Below are 9376 nucleotides of genomic sequence, written 5' to 3' on the forward strand. Positions count from 1 at the left end.
AGCGACGGATATCCAAAATTGTGAGGATCAAAGAGAAAATATGTAGGCCTATTCTAACTATTAAGCAACTAAAAGCAGCAACAACAGAGTCTCTTCTCAGTAATCACTACCATTATGACTCTATTTAGGCTACACCCCAAAATCAAACTACTCTCTTGATCAGTTAAGTTCGAGATAATGCCACTTTCGTGGGAGTAGGCAGATTTCAGTGCGGCGATTTTTCTCTGACGCGCCTCTGACTGCTCAGGATAGAATCTTAAAATTTGAATGTTTAGGTGGTGGTGACGGCGCAGATTGTATTCTTTTGCAACAGCAACAGTTTCGTTGCAAATTAGGCAACGGGAGGCATTCCGGAAGGTTGGCATGATAAATGAGTACTTTCAGTCCAGTCATCATGGAAGGACCTGTTTTCAATATCAACTTTGCGTTTCAAGCCTAATTTACCTCTGTTAAGAGACCCTTTCCTGTCACTTCTCGGTGTTTGTTTTTCAAGTGCTCATAAGTATAAAATTGACTTAATTGAGTTGAGGCAAAATATCTATCACCCCTGGTGGTTGTCTGTGGTATAGGTGAGGAACCTGATCATAAAGTGCCTTCAGTTTTGTAATGAAATGGAAAAGTAACAAATCAATCATAATGTTATACCAAAATTGATTTTTTATTTAATTTTTATTTAAGGGTCTGGCCCAAGGGACTGTCTGGTAAAATTCTGGCCCTCTGACAAATATAGTTGATGACCCCGACATAGACTAGTGGCCTAATCTGTATCTGAAGTCTCTTTTATAGACCTTAGTGGTCCCCTAATACTGTATCTGAAGTCTCCTTTATATAGACCTTAGTGGTCCCCTAATACTGTATCTGAAGTCTTTACATAGACCTTAGTGGTCCCCTAATACTGTATCTGAAGTCTCTTTATATAGACCTTAGTGGTCCCCTAATACGTATCTGAAGTCTCTTTATATAGACCTTAGTGGTCCCCTAATACTGTATCGAAGTCTCTTATATAGACCTTAGTGGTCCCCTAATACTGTATATGAAGTCTCTTTTATACAGACCTTACTGGTCCCTAATACTGTATCTGAACTCTCTTTATATAGACCTTAGTGGTCCCCTAATACTGTATCTGAGTTCTTTTATATAGACCTTAGTGGTCCCTAACTGTATCTGAAGTCTCTCTCCCGAAATTCAGCCTTGGTGCAGAATTAAGCCACTAAGCCAGTCCCACAATGAGCTTTCATTAGGATGTGCTATTTCTATGTCTATAGCTTTAATTCTATTGAGGGGAGAGAGGGGGTGCAAGGTGGGTGGGGGTGTGGCCTTGACCAACTGCCACTTTGCTTGTTTGAAAGCCATGATGTCTCTCTCCTATGGGTGGCCAAATTCTTGGGCGGGCAAAGCAGAAAGGGGAGGTAACCTTTCTCCTATGACATCATAAGGGGCAGATTCCAGCAGCCCATCGAGCTTTCATTTTCTCAAAGGCAGAGCGATACCAGGGCTCGGTTTAAACCTATCACTGTTTCGAGCCACTGGGGGACCATAGGCGGGCTGGGGACTACATATTAATGTTAAAAACTCATAAATGCCATCGGACCTTAACCTTTTGCCTCCTGTGGCCCCCACTGTTGCAGCCTAAACGCACTACCCCGCTTCTCCTTCAGTTCATTAAATCCCTGCAGCCATCTGAAGTACCAGAACACACGTATGTCAATAAATCTGCAGCCTCAGATATCGATGAGCACGCTGCCATACACACAGCGCTTAACTATGTTTACCTTGATTAACTATCACATAAACTGACACAGGTGGATGCCAAAAACCACACACATCAGACTAAATGTTATAACTGGTATTCTGCCTGTGTATGTACGAAGACTTCAGATTACCGGATTTAATGTTTGATTCTTGAAATGATAGGATGCAAAAATTTCTGTCCCATGAGATACAAAAATCAAAACGGAATAGCATCTGACTGATGCAGTCATATAAAAACGCGCTTCACCATATTTTTTGCCTATTTCTATTGTCATTGTACAAAATAACCGCTAGAAATCCCACCAACTGCCTCTGGCACACAAAAAAAAAAGATTGAATGATTGAAAACATGATTTCCTGGAGATAGCTGTTCCTTTAATTGGCGTATACTTCACTGTCACTCGCTCAGTTGTTTTCCACTGCTGCACTCCAAGAACAAAATAGAAGGCTCAATCTTCAATTTAACCACCCATCCATCTAGTTATTCAGCCGTCCATCAGGCTGTCCATCCATCCATCCATCATCCATCCATCCATCCATCCATCGTGCGTCTATCATTCTATCATTCCATCCTGTCACTGATCCATTCTTTCATCCATCTAGCTTTCTTTAATTTCTAATTTCCTGATACCACATTCCATCATCCATCCCATCCATCTCATCCATCCACCATCCATCCATCCATCGTGCGTCTATCATTCTATCATTCATCCTGTCACTGATCCATTCTTTCATCCATCTAGCTTTCTTTAATTTCATAATTTCCTGATACACCATTCATCCTCCACCATCCATCCATCATCCATCCATCATCCATCCATCCATCCTGTGTGTCTATCATTCTATCCATCCATCCTGTTCTGATCCATTATTTCATCCATCTAGCTTTCTTTCCTTTCATTAATTTCCTGATCCACCCTGCCATCCCTCCTCACTCCCTCCATCCTTACGTTGACCTGCAGGGGATGTTTGCTTGCATCTGTTGCGGTGGACTTTGAGGACCTGAGGGAGGACCATGATGACACCATCTGCGTCTCTATGAAACTGCCGTCAAGGGAACGTCGTTCACAGCTGTCTGGAGGACGAGAAACAGATTTACACATTATTAGAAGACCATGCTGTTGCATGTTCGCCAACAAACTATGATTTTTTTTGAAACGTCACAAAAAGGCTTGTCATCTTTCAAAGTTTTTAGATAATTTTCTTTTTCCCATCAGTCCCAGTTCATACAGTATCTATGGAAATGAACTTGCAGAGCTACAGAGAACTGCTGCATGGAAATAGTCCATCAGAGTCTAGGAAGCTTAACTTTTCTGGCCATGTTTTAGATCCTTACCTGCGAATGCAGCTGTTAGCAGGAACTCTCCTATGTGGAAGCCTTCATCAAAGAACTGACACTCAGCTGCTTAAAGGATTTTATTGACAATCACTGTTGTTAATCAATCAAACCCGAAGACAACAATAAAATTTAATTTAATATAAATATGACCTTGTAATACTAATTTACTTGTTTCTTCCATTCACTTTGGCTTTCGTGTTGAATAACAGGCCTCATGTAAATTGACCATACATTAATTTGTCTACATGTTGAAGGTGATCGATTATTTCTCTGCCTTTGAATTTTGATCTAAAAACCTGACAGAAATGCAATAGCAGCAGTATGTTTCTTTAATAAAACAGTCTTCATGTTCAGAGGCCTGTCCTTCGAAGCAGGTTCAGAACATACCAGGATAGCTTTTTGTTATCTGGCTTCACTAACCCTGTCAACCAAGTCCTGGGGCGGGTCTTGCAGCATTAGACCAATCCAAACATGGACAAGTCTTGACAGGCAGAGCGAAGAGCAAACTATAATTTTAGACAGTTATGAAGAACACATAAACTAGGCTAAAAGCAACAAAGTTGCGGCTGCCAAATGCAGGAAGGGGCAAAGATTTGCGATGTTGTGAATGTGTACGTTAATAGAATAAGTGGGAAAGAGGACCACAATGGAAATAGTTATCCTTTATATCCATTCCATCTATTTGTCGCAGTAACCAGTCAAATATATGTTTGAGATGTCAAATGTATCAAATCAAAAGGGCTTTTACTGCCCATTTAGGGGCACATAGATCTGACTACAACTCAAATGCCTGCGTTGCTTAGATGTATTTATGGCTTGTATGACAATTAAGCCTGTCTCTCTCAGCTTCAACCACAGTGGTGTGAAACAGACTTGGGAGACATAATTCAAAGCAGTAAGTACCAGTCTATGGTGTGGATGATACTGGAATACAAAAGACATACAGCATGCATAAAAGTACCTGTAGCGAAGTAACGCAAGGTAATGCTCCAGCCTGAAAACCTATATCTCTTATATAATTGGTCCTATTTGTAGTAGGCGGTAGGGCTGTACGTATGAGGAAAAAAATGCTATAATGTCGTTTAATGTCACTAATATACTTGTGATAAGATAATCTTATTAAAATGTAGTTATTTCTGCCTTCTGCTGCTTTTAGCATTCTGTTAAAATACAACAGTTTGCTTATTGAAAAAAAAAAAAAAAGGAAAGGAATTATCTCCAAAATTATTTTGTTGAAAAACTGAACATTGAGATGAACAAAAAAGGCAACTTTAAAAAAAAGTTTCTTTAGTTTAGGGCTTTTCTCTTTCGATTTACTTAAAAAATCTCAGAGTGTCTTTTGTGATGTGTTTACTGAGCAAGTTTGTATAGCAGTGACAATAAAAAACTCTTTATTCTACAGCACCTAGGAGGTGGTGCTCGTACAGTACTGCGTTGGTCTGTTATCTTGAACATAACCTGCTCCGGAGCAGCATACGTTACCATGGTGATGTACCGTGGTAAGAAGTGAACTACAGTAGTAACCCAGGTTTACCTAAGGTTACCTTAGCTAAAATCTCGCTTCGTATTACAGGGCTGTGGCGTGGAACCATTTGTGGAAGGTTGTCACATGCCTGTGAAGCTAGTGCTGGCCCACATGTGTTACCTGTTGTGTTCATTTAAGTGGAACTGGACATGGTAGTCGCTGCCCAGAGGGTGCTTCTCAGCATGCCATCGTCAGGTGGTCAGGGAAGAGCAACTCTTTGAGAATCACATGGTACTTGAACACATCAGGTCCTGGAAAATACAGAGATACACAAACAGAGAGAGGCAGTGGGTAAAGAATAATTCTGATACGGTGTGTATTCGCTGTCGTGCTGATTGGCAGCTGTTCCCCCAGTTGGAAAAACAACGGCACAATCAGAGCTTTTTCGGCAGAATTAGAAAGAGGACATCTTCCTCATGGCCCAGATATTGAAATCTTCATTTGAAAACATCATTACTTTGAAATCAGTACAGCCCTAACATTTCTTCCTTCTGGTTTCTAATCATGTAATCACAAAGAGAAGTGTTGTGTTACTTTGATCATAGTGGAGGGTTTCCAGGCCAGCACTGGCCATATCACGGACCTACCAGTAGGGAGGAGTTAGTCCAGCCGGTGCTGCCGGATGGCGTCATCTGTTGGTAAAAGGAGGGTTGAAATCAAACACCCCCAGTTCCTCGCAGATTGTACATCGTGGAAGACACACACACACACACACACACACACACACACACACACACACACTATTAAAACAAATATTAAAAAGTGATAAAGTTGAGTTCAGACAGAAACAATGAATGAATCCCAAAATGCACCACAGAGCGCCACAGGAAGTCTTTCCTGCCTGTGGCCATCAAACTTTATAACCCCTCCCTCTAAGGGTGTGACACACTGAAACTGGACAATAATATCTGTTTTATGCAGTAACACGGCTCTTGAAAGTTGGGCAATACTCTGCTACCATTATATTATTATATTATATATTATTATTATTATTATTATATATCATTAGTATTACTGTTCACCATTACAACTCCTTATGTAAATACCGTATCATAACATTCCTTTAACTATGTAAATACCGTACATATCCCACTCCTACATTTCTCTATTTATATTTTCACTTGATATTTATACAATTGTGCAACTGCAACACAGAATTTCCCTTCAATCAAAAACAACTTCTTATCTCGTTCTGATTCTGAATCTGATTCTGATTATGAAAGTTGCCTACCAGACCGTACTGTCTGAATAGAGTGAAGGTGGAGGAGGAGTTCAGGAAGGCCATCAGGCTGGGGGGCTCAGGGGGGAGGTCTGAGAAGGATGGAGTAGAATCTGACCACACCAAATAAACAGACAGACAGACACACAGACAGGATTTCAGTTCATTAATATTTTGTGAAACCAAAGGACTCGCTGGGGGATTTGTATTTTGTGGCAATTGAAATCATTTGAGATGTGGTACAGCAGTTTGAATCCATAGGTCTCCATTTTTCAGATATTGGGGATGCAGAACTCAGCCCCACTGGCACCAGAATGTTTAGATAAGGTGTGATGGGAAAAGGTCATGGTCTGATAAGTCCGGGAAATTTTGCACCGGGATACTGATAACTTTTGTCGGACTGCAGGGACCCAGGTCCCTTTCGGTCCAAGGGTAAGGGACGTGTGGGGGTGAAGAGTCCTTTGCTCTGCATCACACTCTGGATTGTCCAGAGACTCTTGTTCACAGAGACACTTTGAGAATTCTAATAAAGCTCCTGATGAAATCCCTACAAAATTATACCAAATGACACTTAGTGGTGTTTCCTTTTCTCTGGATGTTTATGGCCCCTAGAAGATGAAGAAGAACAACCATTGTGTGTTTTTGCTCTGCTGGTTGCCTCCTGGTTGCTAAGACTCCTACCTGGTATTGATGTGGATGTTAGCCATGTTGCAGGCAGGTTGTGGGTGAGGACGGAGGCGTTTCCAATTTGGATCACCTGAAACAAAACGGCAACAGTTAAATTATACTGTGTGTGTGTTGTGTGTGTGTGTGTGTGTGTGTGTGTGTGTGGGTGTGTGTGTGTGTGGTGTGTGTGTGTGTGTGTGTGTGTGAGAACTAGGCATGAAAATGTCAGGTGTAATAGTAATATTTTGATTTAGAGTATAACGTGTGTGACTTTATGTCTGATCAATTTACGATCTCATGAGCTCACTGTAACCTGATAGCTGCTAAAACTTCCACATTCCAGAGACATGAACTGGATAACTAACAACATACGGAGATCCATAAATCCAACAAAATAGGGATGGATTTTTGTATTTAGAATGTATGTTAATTAGTCAAATGCTTGATTAAAGGATACAAAACATCAAGACCTTGTCTTTCCCAAATCTCTTTGAGATTTAAAATGTGACCATACAATTTCTGCTCAATTGAACTAGACACAGCTGTCCTATCCTAATCTTTTAAAACTGGAAGAATGAAAACAGTTGTAGTCGACTCTCCTTGTTCTTTTAAGACCCAAAGTCAGGTAAAGAACAAAACCTAACCATCATACGACTCAGTCCCAACGGTTGTGAACCAAAACTTCACCACGGTCACGGAGAGAGAGAAACAGTTGAGCCGCAATGTTCCCCAACAAACTCCCAAAGGATGCGTATGTACTCATGAATTGTGAAGACAGTGTGAGATGGCACAAAGGACAGCCTACAGAAATACACCTGTGGTTTTGTTACCGTCTTCAGAGGTGGAATTTTTTTACACACAGAACTGAATTGATGAGTCTTAAATCACATAATACACATTACACCATTCTTACCTGGTTCCGGTTGCTGATTTCCCAGGAGGTGGAGGTAGGTCAGGGGGGCAGCCTGTCCCCACCAGTCCATCTAAATCCTCTACAGAGTAGATCCCCTGCGGAAGTGGGCCCTGCAACCAGAAGAGCAAAAGGACAGGTAGACTCATTTCACTAACACAAAAACAACAACCGGGTCTCCTGGAGACTGGAGATGTGGCTTAAGCCAGAACGATCTGCGTTGCATCATGTTGAATGTTCCAGAGATCAACAGGTCATAAAATATTGACCATGACAGATGGGTCAAAATGTCTAGTAAATACTGGTTGCCCCTCTACTGGTGGATCGGTTCCAAGCTGATTAGAGGTAACATGTCTGCGACACCGCAGGCTTCATGTCTATTTAAAGAGAAAATATGTAGGCCTATTCTACACTATTAAAGCAACTAAAAGCAGCAACAACAGAGTCTCTTCTCAGTAATCACTACCATTTATGACTCTATTTAGGCTACACCCCAAAATCAAACTATTTTATACCTCTCGTTTGGTTATTCAGTTAAGCGTCTTCCCTTCGATGTTACCTTTAATGTCATCACTTTTTGCTGTGGTGTTTAGTAGGTGAGTATTGCCAGTGCGGCGAGTTTTTTTCTCTGTATGCGTGTGTGTACTGTGCTCACCTGATCCAGTGTAAATCTTACACATGGTGTTGACAGCCTCCCTGTTGGTGTCCCGCGCTCCCCCGGTGGACGGCCCCGAGATTGTATTATCTTGCAACAGAACAGGTTCGTTCAACATTAGGCATACGGGGTGCGGCACCTTCACGGGAGGTTTACCACACCGTGTTGGGAGTGATAAATGCGTACTTTTCAGTCCAGTCATCATGGAAGGACCTGTTTTCAATATCAACTTTGCGTTTCATAGCCTAATTTACCTCTGTTAAGAGACCCTTTCCTGTCACTTCCTCGGTGTTTGTTTTTTCCAGTGCTCTATAATAAAATTGACTTAATTGAGTTGAGGCAAATATCTATCACCCCTGGTGGTTGTCTGTGGTATAGTGTGATAGGAACCTGACTCATAAGTGCCTTCAGTTTTGTAATAAATGGAAAAAGTAAAACATCAATCATAATGTTATACCAAAATTTGATTTTTTATTTAATTTTTATTTAAGGGTCTGGCCCCCAGGAGACTGTCTGGTAAAATTCTGGCCCTCTGACAATATAGTTGATACCCCTGACATAGACCTAGTGGTCCCCTAATACTGTATCTGAAGTCTCTTTATAAGACCTTAGTGGTCCCCTAATACTGTATCTGAATTCTCTTTATAATAGACCTTAGTGGTCCCCTATACTGTATCTGAAGTCTTTAATGACCTTAGTGGTCCCCTATACTGTATCTGAAGTCTCTTTATATAGACCTTAGTGGTCCCCTAATACTATCTGAATTCTCTTTATATAGACCTTAGTGTCCCCTAATTGTATCTGAAGTCTCTTTATATAGACCTTAGTGGTCCCCTAATACTGTATCGGAAGTCCTCTTTATATAGACCTTACTGGTCCCCTAATACTGTATCTGAACTCTCTTTTATATAGACCTTAGTGGTCCCCTAATACTGTATCTGAAGTCCTCTTTTATATAGACCTTAGTGGTCCCCTAATACTGTATCTGAAGTCTCTCTCCCGAAATTCAGCCTTGGTGCAGAATTACAGCCACTAGAGCCAGTCCCACAATGAGCTTTCATTAGGATGTGCTATTTCTATGTCTATAGCTTTAAATTCTATTGAGGGGGAGAGAGGGGGTGCAAGGTGGAGGCTGGGGGTGTGGCCTTGACCAACTGCCACTTTGCTTGTTTGAAAGCCATGATGTCTCTCTCTCATGGGTGGGCCAAATTCTCTGGGCGGGCAAAGCAGAGAAAGGGGAGGTAACCTTTCTCCTTATGACATCATAAGGGGCAGATTCCAGCTCAGCCCATCTGAGCTTTCATTTTCTC

At 41.3% G+C, this 9376-nt stretch overlaps 1 protein-coding gene across 1 annotated transcript in view; it reads right to left on the reverse strand.

The window, feature by feature from the left end:
* stab1 (stabilin 1) overlaps positions 1–9376 on the reverse strand; it is a 122935-nt gene that overhangs the window by 67339 nt on the left and 46220 nt on the right. The gene's annotated exons all lie outside the window — the stretch shown is intronic.

This window comes from Etheostoma spectabile, chromosome 4 (genome assembly GCF_008692095.1).
Source record: "Etheostoma spectabile isolate EspeVRDwgs_2016 chromosome 4, UIUC_Espe_1.0, whole genome shotgun sequence".
Taxonomy (NCBI): Eukaryota; Metazoa; Chordata; class Actinopteri; order Perciformes; family Percidae; genus Etheostoma; species Etheostoma spectabile.